The sequence below is a fragment of the Panthera pardus genome, unplaced genomic scaffold (genome assembly GCF_024362965.1).
Source record: "Panthera pardus isolate Hobbes unplaced genomic scaffold, ASM2436296v1 HiC_scaffold_2, whole genome shotgun sequence".
NCBI classification, from domain to species: domain Eukaryota; kingdom Metazoa; phylum Chordata; class Mammalia; order Carnivora; family Felidae; genus Panthera; species Panthera pardus.
In genome coordinates, this window is record NW_026526765.1 from 36,485,026 (window position 1) to 36,502,688 (window position 17,663).

The 17,663-nt window shown below is 35.2% G+C and overlaps 1 protein-coding gene across 1 annotated transcript in view; it reads right to left on the bottom strand.

Annotated features, from left to right (window-relative positions):
• Window positions 1-17,663, bottom strand: part of HCN1 (hyperpolarization activated cyclic nucleotide gated potassium channel 1) — a 391,050-nt gene that overhangs the window by 203,080 nt on the left and 170,307 nt on the right. The gene's annotated exons all lie outside the window — the stretch shown is intronic.

Sequence of the window (17,663 nt, forward strand, 5' to 3'; positions counted from 1 at the left end):
TGTTATGGCCTGAGGCAGTACATCTCATAGGCAGAGTGAACTTCAAATTTTGTATAGATTTTTAGCCAGTGAAATCACATGGTTTGATTCATGACTACCACTTCTTGAGTTAGGAGTGGTAAGTTACTTAACCTCTCTAAGCCTCAATCTTTTGACCTGTAAAATGAATGCAAAATACCTTACTTAATAAAATTATGGTGATTAATAAAGGCACTGATATCTTAGAATGCATTTAATGAGTAGTAGTGATTCTCCTTGTTATTTGATTATACATCTTTAATTTACTGAAAGAAACTGTTTAAATTAATAGAATTAAAACATTAGCGGCTTATTATTTTTAATTATTCTAAAATAATCTTGTTAGGCTAGTCTCTAGGAAAGATTAAACAATTCCATATTAATTTCATATTTTCCAGATAGTCATTGTGGTTTAATAAACTAAACTATTTATTTTATTTTCAAAGGGATGTGTATGTAGTATGTTGTAGTACTTAACTTCTGAAATCCAGTATTTAACAGCTTAAAGATTTTACTTCTTTTTTTTTGACCTTTCCTGGTTAGGTCCAATGTATATATATGAGGTCTTGTACACTCAAATGTTTTCTATAAATGCTTTATTACATAAAAGCTTGTAACTAGTATTGAGTTCATACATATTATTATCAGTAAATGAGTCATAAATATCTACTTTTAGGATAGAAGGGTAGACACTGAAAGAGGTTTTACTTAGTTTTATTTACTTTGTGGGTTTTTTTTAATTTTTTAATGTTTATTTATTTTTGAAAGACAGAGAGAGACAGAGCATGAGCAGGGGAGGGGTAGAGAGAGAGAGAGAGAGGGAGACAAAGAATCCAAAGCAGGCTCCAGGCTCTGAGCTGTTAGCACAGAGCCCAATGCAGGGCTCGAACCCACGAGCTGGGAGATCATGACCTGAGCCAAAGTTGGACGCTCAACCGACTGAGCCACCCAGGCGCCTCTACTTTTATTTACTTTGAAATAGCCCAAAGAAAATCTAAAATGATGCTCCTATGTAACCAGGTTAGATATGTTCAATTTACACATATCCAAGCAAAATTATAATAACAGTAATAGTAAGAATAAGAGGAATGTATGGAGAAGAAGAAAGAGGGAAAAAAGGAGAAGAAAAAGAAGAGGGAGAAAGGGGAGGAGGAAAAGAAAAGAGGAGGAGGAGGGACACCAGCAAAAATTGGAGGGGAAAAAAAAAGATGGCTCTCTAAACATAGATTTATCTACTTTTTTTCCAATATATTGGTACAAATTAAGAAAATTGAAAAAATGAAATTCATGGTAATCTTATTAAAAATAACATAATGTCATATGAAACATGAATATTCCTTATATCCTGGCAATGCTAGAATTTTATCTAGCTCCTAACATTTCTAAATAGATTTTATATTAATCACTCAGTTTTCCACAATAACCAATCAGATATGAAAGTAGCCATTCCAGGGATATTGGCATTTTGAAGCTGTCAGTCTATAGCAGGTAATGTAGAGAATGGTTTCTCATGGTATTCATCAGATTTGGAAGTGCTATAACTGGTAATATTATATTTAGTGTTTTAGGCTAGAGGAAATATTATTATTTCTCCAACTAACTGTGTCTCACGATTTTTAAACACATACAATTTATGTGTACTGTTTATTGGTCACTTCAACTGATCATTCCCTACTTCAGGTTGTATTAAGAAGAATCTTTAAATTAACAACTAAAAGAAACATGTAAAGCATATGGGCATGATGATCAAATCAGTAGTGAGAATTTTTGCTTCAACTTCAGTTTCATTACAAAAATTTAGTCTTCTTTCTCTGTTTCCCATTGAAATTGTCCATCTATTTGTGACTCTTCCGGCTCTTGGATCTCTGTTGCATACTGTTTATACTTATTTTATAAAATGATCTTCCTTCCTTCCTCCCTCTCCCTCCCTTCTTTCCTTCCTTCCTTCCTTCCTCCTTCCCGCCTTCCTTGCCTTCCAGCCCTCCTTCCCTCCTTCTTTCTTCTGTAATCAATTTAAAGACAAGAGTTTTATCCTAATTGTCTTTTGATTCAGATTGCCCAGCACAGTGAATGAATGACTGGCTTGTACAGTGTATTTATATCACATCCCAGCAGCAATTTCAACATCAGTAACTTGATTCCAGTATGGTAGCTTAAGCATGAATGGTTTAAAAATAATGACAAAAAAGATCGAAGTCATTCTATGCAACATTTCTGACCATAATGCTATGAAACTAGAAATCAACCACAATAAAAAATCTGCAAAGACCACAAATATGTGGAGGTTAAATAAAATGCTACTAAACAATGAATGGGTCAACCAAGAAATCAAAGAGGAAATAAAAAAATACATGAAGACAAATAAATGAAACCACAATGGTCCAAAATCTTTGGGATGTAGCAAAAGTGGTTCTAAAAATGAAAGTTATAGCAATACAAGCCTAGCTCAAGAAAAAAGAAAAATCTCAAATAAATAACCTAGCCCTACACCTAAAGGATCTAGAAAAAGAACAAACAAAATCCCAAACCAGTAGAAGAAAAGAAATAAGAGGTTAGAGGAAAAATAAATGAATTAGAAACTTAAAAAAAAAATCCGCAATATAACAGGTTAATAAAACCAGGGACAAGTTCATTAAAAAGCTCAATAAAACGATGAACCTTAGCCACTCTCATCAAAAAAAGAGAGAGAGAGAGAGAGAGACAACTCAAGTAAACAAACTCAGAAATGAAAGAAGAGAAATAACAATGAACACCACAGAAATACAAAGGATTATAAAAGAATATTATGAAAATTTATATGCCAAGAAATTGGACAACCAAGAAGAAATGGAGAAATTTCTAGAAATGTATAACCTATTAAAACTGAATTAGGAAGAAACAGAAAACGTGAACAGACCAGTTAGCAATAATGAAATTGAATCAGGAAAAACAAAAACAAAAACAAAAAACCTCCCAACAAACAAAAATCTAGGACCAGATGGCTTCACAGGTAGAATTCTATAAAACATTTAAAGAAGAATTAATACCCTTTCTTTCAAACTATTCAAAAAAAATAGAAGAGGAAAGAAAAATTCCAAATTAACTCAACGAGGCCTGTATTACTTTGATACCAAAGCCAGATAAAGACACCAGAAGAGAGAGGGGGAGAGAGAGAGAGAGAGAGAGAGAGAGAACAACAGGCCAATATCTATGATGAACATAGATATAAAAGTCCTCAACAAAATATCAGCAAACTGAATCTGACAATACATTAAAAAATCATTCACCATGATCAAGTTGGATTTATACTTGGAATGCAAAGGTGGTTTAATATTGGCAATCAATCAATGTGATACATCACATTAACAAGAGAAAGGATAAAGACCATACAATTATCTCAACAGATGCAGCAAAAGCATTTGACAAAGTACAACATCCATTCAGAAAAACAATTCTCAACAAAGTAGAACATATCTCAACATAATAAAGGCCATATATGAAAAACCTACAGCTAACATCATACTCAATGGTGAAAAACTGAAAGCTTTCCCTTTAAGATCTGGAACAAGCCAAGGATATCCACCCTCACCACTTTTATTCAACATAGTACTGGAAGTCCTAGCCACAGCAATCAAACAAGAGAAAGAAATAAGACATCCAAATTGATATGGAAGAAATAAAACTTTTACTATTTGCAGATGACGTGATATCATATATAGAAAATTCTAAAGACTAGACCAAAAAACTAGTAGGACTGATAAATGAATTCAGTAAAGTCATAGGATACAAAGTCAATGTACAGAAATCTGTGGCATTTGTATAAACCAATAATGAGGCAATAGAAAGAGAAATTAAGAAAGCAATCCCATTCACAATTTTAGCAAAAATAATAAAATACCCAGATATAAACTCAATCAAAGAGATGAAATACTCTGAATACTACAAAACACTGATGAAAGAAACTGAAAGTGACACAAACAAATGGAAAGACATTGCATGCTCATGGATTGCAAGAACAAATGTTGTTAAAATGTCCGTATGGACATCAACCCAAAGCAATCTCAGGTTTAATGCAATCCCTATCGAAATACCAACAGCATTTTTCACAGAACTAGAACAAGCGATCCTAAAATTTCTATGGAACAACAAAAGATCCTGAATAGGCAAAACAACCTTACAAAAGGGAAACAAAGCTGGAAGTATCACAATTCCAGATTTCAAGTTATACTAAGAAGAGGTAGTAGTTAAAGCAGTATGGCACTGGTACAAAAATAGACACATAGATCAATGGAACAGGATATAAAGCCCAGAAACAAACCCACAGCTACATAGTCAATTAATCTTTGACAAAAGAGGCAAGAGTATGAAATCAGAAAAAGGTATCATCTTCAACAAATGATGTTGGGAAAACTGGACAGCTACATGCAAAAGAATGAAACTGGACCACTTTCTTATACCATATACAAAAATAAACTCATAATGGTCTAAATGCGAGACCCAAAACCATAAAAATCCTGGAAGAGAGCAATAATTTCTGACAATGGCCAAGCAACATTTTTCTAGATATGTCTCCTGAAGCAAGAGAAATAAAGACAAAAATAAACTATTGGGACTACATCAAAATAAAAAGCTTCTGCACAGCAAAGGAAATAACAAAATTAAATATAACCTACTGAATGGGGGAAAGTATTTGCAAATTACATACCCAATAAAAGGTTAGTATCCAAAATACATAAAGAATTTATAGAATTCAACACCCCCAAAACAAACAATCCAATTAAAAAATGGGCAGAAGACACAAACAGACATTTCTCGAAAGAGGACATACAGATGGCCAACCGACACAGGTAAAGATGCTCAACATCACTCATCATCAGGGAAATGCAAATCAAAACCACAATAAGATATCACTTCACATCTGTCAGAATGGCTAAAATCAACAGCACAAGAAATAACAGATGTTGGCGAGGATGTGGAGAAAGGGGAACACTCTTGCACTCTTGGTCGGAGTGCAAACTGGTACAGCCACTCTGGGAAACAGTATGGAGTTTCCTCAAAGAGTTAATAGTAGAACTACCCTATGATCCAGCAATTGCACTACTAGGTATTTACGCAAAGAATACAAAAATATTAATTCATAGGGATACATGCATCCGATGTTTATAGAAGCATTATTGACAACAGCCAAATTATGGAAACAGCCAAAGTATCCACCGACTGATGAAAGAATAAAGAAGATTATATATATATATATATATATATATATATATATATATATATATATATATATCTCCACACACACATAATGGAATATTAATCATAAAAGAGAATGAAATATTGCCATTTTCAACAGCACGAATGGAGTAGAGAACATAATACTAAGTGAGTCTCCATTCATTATTTTTATTTTTTTCAAGTTTATTTATTTATTTTGAGAGAGAGAGAGAGCGAGCATGCACACACACACACACACACACACGAACAGGTGAGGGGCAGACAGAGAGAGAGAGAGAGAGAGAGAGAGAGAATCCCAAGTGATGTGGGCTTGATCTCACATATCGTGAGATCATGACCCCAGGCAAAATCAAGAGTCGGAAGCTTAGCCAACTGAGCTACCCAGGGCCGACCCTTTTATTATTTTTAAATTAAAATGATTGGCATCCTATTTATAATTATAACTTAATTCTATGGTACCTCTTCAGCAAGTGCTAGGTTGAAAATCATGGAGATCACTGTGAAATATTTCCTTTTTGTTTGTTCTGCTTTTCTTTTAGTCTCTGCTAAATGTTGGAAATACACAAATAATACACAAACACATTCCCTTTATAAAAGTTGAAACAGTACAGAAACATGTAGAATAAAAAGCAAAAGTCCTCCTCCTTTGCAATTAGCTTATATTTTTAACTGGTCAGCTTACACTCTCATATCTTTTACCCCAATATTTTCTGAAAATCAATGGCAGAATCAATGATAGATTAACTTCCTAAAACATATCTCTAGTCAAATGATCCCCTGGCTCCCATGACTTAGCATTCTCTCCTGGATTAAATAAACCATTCTAGTTTATGATTTGAGCAGCTCGTGTCTCCATTCCCAAAGTGTGGAAATAAACTCTTACCTGTACTCTTTTCTTATGACTAAGTTATTTGTATTCTCACAAAACTTCTTACACCTTCCCAAGCTATATTGTACCTTTCCACCTTTGTGAAAATCCACATCACTGAACGTCACTTACTACAAGCCTGCTCATTCTTCAAGGTTTAGCATCTCTTCCATGTGGCCAATTAGAATACAAAAGTTCTTCAGTGGTTTCTCTCTTGTCCCTCTGAACTTCCACTCTGTAGTTTTCATGTGCTAGTATTTTGTATTCCAATTTTTTTTAAAATAAACAATTTACATTTTTCCCTACATTTTAATCACTTGGCATATCTCTAGCCAGTAATACATATGCATTAAATAATGAAGTGCCAAAGGTGGATGGAGCTTAATACCTACTGAAAACTCTGACAAGTCTGGGCATGCCAGAACCAGCTGGGAGAGACAACATTTACACCAAGGCCTCTCAGCCTTCAGAGAAAGAAAGGATGGACGTGTCTGAACTGGTGCTTTGCTCTGGAACGGAGAGTCTCAAATGAGAAGGAAGGACAGAGATCATGCCTTAACCCCTGGGCAATTCCTGCAATGAACATAAAACTTTCTGTGAAGGTCAAGAAATCCCAGGGACAAAGTAGAGTAAGTTTTAAACTTGAGTGTGATTCTATTCAATGTCATTAATAGCACATTTCCTAACTCAGTCTTGAGGGATCGTGCCCTGAATTTTTTTTCTGTCAGTACACCCTGTCAGGAAGCCAATTAAGAGAGACCTGCAACATTAGAAACACTGGATTAAATGCCACCTTTAGAAGATCTTAATAAAATCACAAAATTGGTATGGGGATAGCATCTTGTAATATAGCTGCCAACTGCGTTTTGTGAGTTATCTTTCTACATATTCAGAAAACGCTAATCTGGTAGTTCTAATTTTCTAATATTTGAATCCAAGGCTCAAAGTTTAAATAATGTCCACAAATTTATGCAGTTGGTTAATGACAGAGGAAAGAGTTTAATAGCCATGATATGCTGCCTTCCTAACATCTAATGATTCACTAAGAGCTACGTGAGAGACCAAGTATAAAAAGGATAAACATAAGAGAAATGTCAACAGAGCAGCAAAGCACCACCTGGTGTTGATCCATCCCATCAGGAGACCAACGTGAGAACAATTTGGTCCATGTGGCAGCAGAAGTGGAATTAGTATCAATGGCTATTGACGTCTATCATGAGCACCAACATGGATGTATACACCACCTTTTTCTCTGGTGAGAAAAATGAGGGATTTAAACATGTTGGATTTTCAATGATTCTTCTAATAAAGGTTTAAAGCTAAATATCAATCTGGTTATGTATCATTTATTTGTATTTTCTCATACCTCAGTAAGATGGAAAGCAAGCAAGTATGAACCCAGAATGATGGAACAAATTAGGATCAGCCCTGGAAGGGGTTAGGGAGAAGGTGACAGAGGTTGGAGAAGAATGAAGATTGATTCGAGCCCATGATTAAAAGCTGTGGTTGGGTGCTGCCTGGAGGTCTCAGAAGTGGAAGGAACACTGACATGGCAGTGGAAGTTTAAAGGAAACAATCTGGGATATGAATGAAGCAAGGGCTTGAAGGGAACAGTGAGATGAGAACTCTCTTGGGGAGGCATGTTTATGAGACTGGCATTAGTTTCTGGCTCCCTGCCCTATGACCTATTCCATTTTCCTTTTGCAACCTCCTCCTTTCTTGTTATACCAACGAGTTAAGAGACGGTCACAGTCTGGTTGAGGGAGGGTGAAGGGGACTATCAGGTTTTTGGTTTTGTCTTCCTCCTTCTCCCACAGAAGAATCAGTAAGTATGGCAGAGTCAAAGGAACATGGCTTTGAAGTCAGATCCAGGTAGGAATCTACCTTTTGTCTGTTACCAGCTGTAATTTGGATAGTTAGCTTGGTTAGGATTGTTATTGACTTGGCTTTCTCTTCAGTTGATCAACCTGTTCTTTCTTCTCTTGCTATCACTCATCTGACAAATTAAACTGTGACTCTACTAGTATTAAGAACCTCAGAAAGGTAAAAAGAGAGAGAGAACAAAGACTGCGTTTGAAGTGTTTCAGAGATTTATTTCTCATGTGCAGTAATGTCTAGAATTAGAAGGTAAGCAAGATTCACAGTGACAGCACCAAATGGCAGGAAAGAGGGTTCATGCTCCCCACCCATAAACTGCACCTGCCCAATTCTTTGATGTGGACTAGAGGTGTGTTCTAAATTTTATGGAAAACTCTTTGCTTCTGCAGCAGCCAACACTCTATACACCTTGAAGGGGACTTCAAGAGGTTCCCACTCTTAATCTCCATAGAAATTCTGGACTTGGCACTGTTGAGAAATATCTAAAAGAAGGCTTTCCATAGCAACGCAGCTGGGGTGCCATCAATAATTCTAAGATCATTCAGGAACTTCCAAAGAGATTTCTGAGCTTTGCCAGCCTATGGAACCAGAATCTCTGGAAGCTGTATTTTATACAAATCTTCATTATGTTCTTTTTTTTTTAATGTTATTTATTTTTGAGACAGAGAGAGACAGAGAGAGACAGAGCATGAGCAGGGGAAGGGCAAAGATAGAGGGAGACACAGAACCCAAAGCAGGCTCCAGGCTCTGGGCTGTCAGCACAGAGCCCGACGCGGGGCTTGAACTCACAAGCCGTGAGATCATGACGTGAGCCAAAGTCGGACGCCCAACCGACTGAGCCCCCCAGGCGCCCCTATCTTCATTATGTTCTTATGCAAACTAAACTCTGAACATTACAGATGTATGTATGGTATCCCTCATCTAAGGCACATCTATATAAAAGTTATAGCTGTAAATAAACTACATATAAGCTACTAGATTTATATAAGCTACTAGCTTATATCTATCTATCTATACCTATATATCTATCTATAGATATATATCTATAGAACATATATAGGTATAGATAGATATCTATATAACATATATAGATAGATATCTATAGAACATATATAGATAGATGCATATCTATCTATAGAACATATATCTATATCTCTATATAGATATATCTACATCTATAGATATAGATATAGATATAGATATAGATATAGAGATATAGATGGACATATATAAATACTACTAGCTCTACCAATTGGCTGAAACATTCTTAGATAATTGATCTAGTTTAAACATAAAAGGGTGTGGCAGAAACTCCAGGCCGCCTATCCAATAGCCCTTCACCCTTTCTTCTTTAAAGTAACTTTATATTGATAGTGTCAGAAATGTTTCTACTTACATATTGCATTTTTCAGGCTCCCTCATAGATAGAAGTAGGCAATAGAATATAAACAGAAGTATTTCACTGGGGCTTCCAAGAAAGCTTTTTAAGAAGGAAAGGGGAGTGGCTCAAAGAGGGGAGTCACCTTTTGCTCTTCCTTCTTTTAAAATGAGGTCATGGAGGTGAGGGTTCCAGCAGCCAAATCGTGATCATAATGTAACCCTGACAATGGAAGCCACAGGTTAAGGTTGATGGAACAGAGAGAAACAATGGCCTGGGTCCCTGATGACCCCAAAGCTGCCATCTAACACCTGGACTTTAGTTGTTATTTTGGATCTCTAATAATAAGAGCTGAACCTGATTCTAACTGCTACAGAGCTTGTACTTTTATTATGTTATTACTTTTAAAAAGGACATTAGAAAGTGTTCAAAGTCAAGGTGAATGTCAATGTCCAGAGTGAGTATCGATTCAGTGCATGAGCTCATGCTGGGTGTGTGGGAGCACTGCTGGCCTAGAAATCATTAGGAAGAAGAGCTGTTCTGAAGGCCTGAACACCTGTGGTATATAGGGCACAGGTGGCAATCTGGCAACTGTTAAGCCTGGCCTTTTGAGTCATGGCCAAAACTCAATTTCGGTAAATCCATTACCCATACATATGCCCTAATTTCCTAATAGATTTCACTCAGATATGGTAGTTTTCTGTTTAGCTTCCTTATGTTATCACTTACTACATTTGTTAATGGAAAAAAAAATACTGTTCCAGGAAAATATCCAAGAGCAATTGATTGGTTTGTACTTCAATGCAGGCTTTCAAATAATTAGTTTACTTCAAGTAAGTAATGACTTCATGGCACGTAAATATCTCCCATGCACGTTTTATTCCAGTTCTTTTTACTTAAGGTATATGACTGTCGATACTGTTAAACTCGGAATGAAAACCACGTTCTTTCCCTTTCTTATTGTCCCCAGTTTTCTGATTTGTCTCCCCTCTTCGATGTCCAATTGAAAATTTGAGGAGATTACTATGAAAATGAAAGTACAGACAACAATGACAACGTGAAATTTTTGTCTTCTTAAAAACTATGACTAAGCAATAAAATTGTTTCTATCATGTTTGAATCACTGCAAATACTTTATATTTTATAAATTTTCAACAACTTGTGCAATAGGGAAGTATTTATATATATATATGTTTCCACTTTAGACTTAGGTTAATTTTAAAGCTATAAAAACAAAAATGTAAGAAGGGAAGTATTTATATTTTAACTAAACCAGCAATTCAATAGTGCCATAGAATAGGGATTAATTTGCAATTTATCTTTTCTAAAACGATCACCTCTATTTTTCCATAGAAAAGTCAAAAGGAAATTTATTCACATACTTAGAGAAAAATAAAATTTATGGTTAGAAAAGAAGAAAGTTGGCAAAAGACAATAGTGCTGTGGTTCTCACTTTTGTATACCAGGGGAGATCCAAAAGGTCAAGATTAAGTATTCCTAAATCAGGGAGCTGTATTCTCATTCCTGGTGCAGAGGATAAAGATTGGTAACAGAGGAGTGTGGACAGATAGCATCAGCTAATTCCCTGTCATCAGAAACAGATTTGGAAATTATGCTGCTACATGGATTTTGTAATACGAGGAATCATAGCTATTATATATTGATTAATTCTAAGTGCTTACATTTAACCCTCAAAGAGCATCAAGATTGTTATCCAATTATCTCCATTTCACATATGAGCAATCGAAGAGTTACGGAAATTAGGTAATTTAACTAAATTTTATCCAAGCTGGAAGAAGTGGAACCATATTTCAAATCCTTTCTGTTTATTGCCAAAACCTTGGTTTTGAAGCAACATCACAGGGAACTATTCTGCTAAGAATCATATAAAAGATAAATATTACATGTGATGTTAAATAAAAGATGCACCCCTCAGGGATGTATCCAGAATTATACACCATCAAAAGTTGTTGCACTAGCTGTATCTCCATACTTTATGTGGGAATGATCATCGTCGATCATTGATGACACATACCCAAGGTGAATTTTTAAGCCCTTCAATAAAATCAGTAACAAAGCTATTAAAAAACAAAATGAAACTCTAACAAATAAATGATTAAGAATTAATTATCTTACTATAGTTATGTAGCACAGCCTAAATACAGGACTTATCTCCATGTATGACAATTATTTCTCATCAAAATCTTTAATGTGTAACTTAAGTGAAATATTTTAGGACTATTGTAAAGGTATATTATTATAAGAAATGATATAGTATAGGAATAGATCTATCTATATACATACATATAAAATTATATTTGTGTATATACAGTTAAAATATTTCCATTTTTAAATTAAAGGGTAATTTATATAAATCTTCAAATATGAACACAATAAATGGCAGTAAACAGTCAAATTATCTATGTACAGATATTCACAATTATCCTAGTTGTCCAAAGGCCAATCTCTGCTGTCTACTTTTAATGATTATCTCTTTTATATTTCCATTTGTGTTCCCGTTGAATTCATCAGGCATTTCACATTTCCTTTATCAGTAATTGTTTCTTACTTTCTTAAGCTGTACAATTGTAAAAGATATATTAAAACTTTGAACATTCTCCTACCTAATGCCAAAAGAAGTTGGAATGATAATGTCACTACATTAACATCTTTAGGTCCTTGTCCACAGACTGTTCAACAGTACTGAAAAATGTTTCTAAATAATGTACTTAAAATGAAACTCTAGTGTGTAATATCAGTAGATGTTTAAGATTTTGAAAATGGTGAGTATGCATTTTTTGCCATGCTTTGCACTTTGTGAGTTTAGACATGAATAAAAGTTTTATGTAGTGACTCACACTCAGGCTTTCTTAAAAATATTTCTTGTTCAATATCAAATACATTTTTGATAACAGCATAGTACATTTAAAAGGTCAGTAAGAGGATGGAAATTGTGCAGAATCAGCTCTATAAATCCTTTTGGTTAGAGCAATGTATGGTGGCCCAATCACTGTTTTTGATATATCTAGGCCATTTCAAAATCAAAAGGCATATTCTGTCAGAGCTTTTCCCTAATGTGAACATCTCAAACATGAAAATCTATTGCCATCAATGACTTTTAAAAGATATATGTACATGCACAAGGGCATTTTCTGATTTTTTTTCTAGGAAAATAGGGTGACAAAGAAGAAACACAGGTCTTGAACTGGAAATACTAATTTGGCTTTTGCTATTTTGAAATGATAGAACACAACTAATTTTTATACTTATGAGAAGACGGACTGTGAATATAGTAATCTTGGCTGGAGAGTATGTAACATGTATTAAATAAGGATTGTCTAAATTTGGATGAAACCATAAGACTTACCAACAACATCTGCCATTATCCCTTATTTAAGTCTTGGCTCAAAGTTTCATTTCACTGAGGCCTTCCCTAACCACCTGGTCTATTACTACAAACTGCTTTCTCCCAACACTACCCAACACCCATGCTCTCCCATTCCTGATCCTCTTACCTTGCTTTTCCTTTTTTTTTCTTTTACATAAAACTTGCGATTTCATAATATTATGTAATTTACTTTTTATTGTGTTTATTTCTGTATGCCTCTCCATAAAATAGAAACTTCATAGGAATGGGAACATTTTTTCTCTTTTTTTCACTGAAGGATCCTAAGCACTTAAACACTAAAAGGCACTTAACAGTAAGTCAATATGTATTTATTAAAAGACAAAGACTATTTTGCATTGAGGAAAATTGAACAAAAATATTTAATTTTCTCATGTTACAGCAATTCGTATCAATCAAAGGACAGGGACAGTTTATAACCTGTTGTAATATAAAAATCATACAAGTCAGTTGTACTTTCATTGAATTGTGGATAATATTACTTTAAAAGACATGGAGCTTTTCCATATTATCATAAAGAGATTAAAAGGCCCTTGGGGTTTATCAGAGTTTATAAAAATTGATCTTTAAAATATGCTGTAATACTTTCACATGGGGAAAATGAAAGAACTTGAGAGATTCCAAGGGTCACAGTTCTATTTTCCTTGAAAATGATGTGGCAAGTTAGAGAATACTGGGGAAAGTATCCAGAACCCTATAACTGTGTGATAAATAACATCCCAGCTACCGTGATTCCTCCATCTATCCCTATGCTTAATGTTCAAGTATTTTCATTTAGTCTATGATTTGACACTGAGTGTTGTGAACCATATTCTATAAAGAAATTAAGGAGCTGTAACCATTCAAAGCTCATGTCAAAGGTTTGGGTTAGAACCTCTAGCTTTAAAGCTTTGATTATACAATTCACCAGGTACTGAATGCTTGCAACAAAAACAAATCATAGTACATTTTTGCCCTCAAATATTTAATGATGTTTTCAGAAAGCCTGACATATACCTAATTGATTCTGACATAGGTAAGGCCCTAAGATCTTCCCTTAAAGGGAATAATTAACCTTGAGTTGAGAAGAGTGAGCGACGTTGCCTATGGGCTTCACAGAGTAAGATATTTTATTTGAGTTGCAGTTTAGAGTAGGATTTCACAGAGAATAAGGCTGAGGCATAGCATAAAGTTTCTGAGATATGAAATGCCATTGTATTTTGAGGGAAAGTCAATTTTGTGTGATGGGAAGCCAGGGCATTTAAGAAAAATATAAGCCCTATGAATGAAAAGAGAGGCTGAAGTGAAGAGCTATGGAACTCACCAAATAGCATTTAGATTTTATTCTGGAAGCAATAGTGGGGAATTCCTAAAGAACTGTAATAGGAAAATAAAGTCATATTTGGACCAATTCTAAAAAAAAGTGTTTTTCTGTAATAAACAGCTTGACAAGTGTACAATGCCTGCAGGGCTATAGAAGTTAGGTGATTCTTCAGAAATCCCATGCATCTCCCACAGTATTAAAGGAGAAATCAAATATATACACAAGGAGTAAGGCCCAACAATCAGTGATTGAAGTGTCCACCACCCCTAAGGCAACCAGCTTAAATTTCTCCAATCAAGGCACAAAACAATGTGGTATGATGAGCCTACGATGCATCAACCTGTTATGTGCCGGGGACTCTTTGTGATGAGTGCACCAAGATATGCTCCCTAATCTCAAGAAGTTTCAGAAACTGATGAGAGATGGAATAGTATCTTGAAGCATGAAAGCTAAATAGATGAAACATGGCAAAAAGAAAATTTGAAACACAGGGAGCAACATGAAAGTATGAGAGAGAATTGCTCATTTGGAAACTGTAAGGAAATTCAGTAGAACTAGATCATAGAATTCCAACAGTGCAGGGACAAAGAAATAAATGTGTAAGATATGCATAGTCAGGAATCAGACCATGTTGGGATTGGCCTTGCTTATCGATTAACCATGAATTCATGCTTTTCAGAATTGGTTGGTCCCTCAGTGATGACTGACAAGTGTAGAGGTCACAGCTACTTTACTTAATACATATAAAAATATTACTTATTCCTAAACAGTTATTTCAAATTTTTGCATTTTCTTCTAGCCTCCTTGAGTCTTCCTCCTTCTCAGCATTCTAACACCAACAACAAAAGGATTTTGTTATTTTCTTCTCAGAAACAAATTGTGATGCTACAATTCCCAGTCAGCCCCTACCCATTCGTTATCCCTCCTCCCCAGTGGTCCCTGCTGTTGCTGACATAACCATCATTATTAAGTTGTTTAATAACCAAATTTCTTACTATTCATACTCTTTTCTCAGTGGAAGAGGAACCTCTCCTTTCATCCAATATATGGATATACCTCTACCTTTGCCCTAGAATCAATCCCATCCTTTCCTATTTACACTTGACCTTTCTCTACCAATCATTCTTTGCCTAGCCTGTTACACTCCCTTTCCCTTCTCAAGTGGCTACTACACATATGAGCTTATTCAAGGATCTTCCATCTTCAACAGAAAGCCTTCTGTCATATCGCCCACATACCCACCCTTGGCTTCTCTGCCTTCCCAACCTTTTCTATAAGAAACCATTTTCACCTGAACTTACTGGGGTTTGGCTTCCACCAACCTTTTCACTGAGCCATTTTTCAACAAGTTTCAACCATAACACTGGTCTATATGTGAAAATCACAAATCACCATACATTGCCCCAGAACTCTAAAATATTATTTGAGATACATATTTTGAAGTCACTTTTTATTTCTAGAAAAGTATATAGGCTCTTATCTGGTAAGCCTTGCCATGTAAAACCTTACCCAAAATCAGTCTCAAATTTATCTCTTGATGTCGTACAAGGTTTGCACAAAATGTTACCCATGCTCCAAATAATAAGTAAGACTTTGGGGATTTTATCCTAATTCTTCTGAAACTGTGTCTGGGACTTGTTTTTCAGGGGCCTTTAGCCTATCTTCTGTGTGCTCAGATCTTCACGCTATCCAACCCTTTGCCTCCTGTTCACAGCCTCTCTGGTCACTTGGTAAGTTGCTTAACTTCCTTGAACTTTTTTGACATCCTGTGAGCTCATTCATTTGTTCATTAATTCTTTCATTCTTCCAATATTTAACGGGTGCCGTTATAAGACATGTGCTTGGCCATGGGTTATTCTAAGTTGAGTAACATAGTTCTGACCCTTTGGGTCTCGTGTCAGCTGGGAAAATCAAAGGCATATTGTGAGGAACAAACGAAGAAACTAATATACACAAATGCTTTATGGAATAAAATTGTATTTCTTAGAGAAATGTTACAGTGAGTCTATAAGAAGGTAAGAAAGTAGAGAAAGTGAGGCTTAAATTATTTGTTTTTTCACCCATCCCAAGATCTGACACAGGCCTTCTGGATGATTAATAAGCACTGCCTACATACAAATAAAATAGCTTTGCCATGTTGACACTTAGAACATTTTGTCAGAAGTTAGATATATGTAACCAATTATAACAAACCAAGAAAACATTTAAATTGATCTCACCTCTTCTGAAAATTTTAGACAATCACTGAATTTCTGGGCACTGGAATCATACTACACAAGCAGTTGATAACTTCTGATACCTACCATTGGGCCATAATGAGCGTGAGACCAGTTGCTCTCTCATATGATACCTAGGAACCACGAAGAGCATCTAACCCATATTTAACCAGAAAGCATTTCTTAAAAGAGCCCCTTCAGTATGAGAAGTACAAGCCCTAGAAAAAAAATATTCAGTAGGTTTGACAAATAAGCTTAACCAAGGTTTGACACGTCCTTTGACTTCTTTAAATGAAAGAAGAATATGTATTTTGAAGTAAAACCCTTTCTATCTGTGCATGCCAAATTATTTTCCTAAAATTGCGGGACTCTAGGGTTGTCAGCAATTGTTCTCTATTTTTAAAATAATAATATTACAGGGGCACCTGGGTGGCTCAGTCAGTTGAGTGTCCGACTTTGGCTCAGGTCACAATCTCATAGCTCGTGAGTTCGAGCCCTGTGTCAGGCTCAGTGCTGACAGCTTGGAGTCTGGAGCCAGCTTCGTATTCTGTGTCTCCCTCTCTCTCTGCCCCTCCCCGACTCACACTCTGTCTCTCTCTCTCTCTCTCAAAAACAAATAAAGACTAAAAAAATTTTTAAATAATATTATATTACACTTTAGTAAATTTCTCTCTAGATTGTAAGTACTCCCCCCCCCCCATACCCGATTTTTATTATCAGATCAACCTTTGGAGGAATGAGAAGCAATTAGAGAATGGACAGCTCTCAAAGGTCAATGGATTGGCTGAGCTGGGACCTCCATGTGACTTAACATAACTTCGAATCCAGTATAACCTATAAAATATTCCACATTTTATATGTAAAATATAGAGAGGATTATTCTTTCTTATGTTTCATAACAAAACAATTGTAGACTACTTCTCACAAAGATTTTTATGAAAGATTTTGCTAGCCACACTGTATACACTAAGACTGAACATGGTCTACTGAGTTTTTATAGTTTAGTTGACTCTTTTTTTCTAAGTATTGAATTTATCCTTTGTAATTAAATGATAGATTTTTATTTACATATATGTGTGTATATGTATGTGTGTGTATGTGTGTGTGTATGTATATATATATATATATATATATATATATATATATATAAAGAGAGAGAGAGAGAGAGAGAGGGAGGGAGGGAGACAGAGGGAGAGAGACAGAGAGAGACAAAGAATGGAAGAGAGAGAGATTTATTTTAGTCGCTTCAGTCACTCAGAAAAAAGGAATGAGGCCTCATGATCACCTGAAAGTGTAAAAAAAATTTAATAATAGAATACCACTAATGATCTAGAATTATTTTGTACTCTAACAAAATAAATCTATTTTGTTTCCAAAAATGA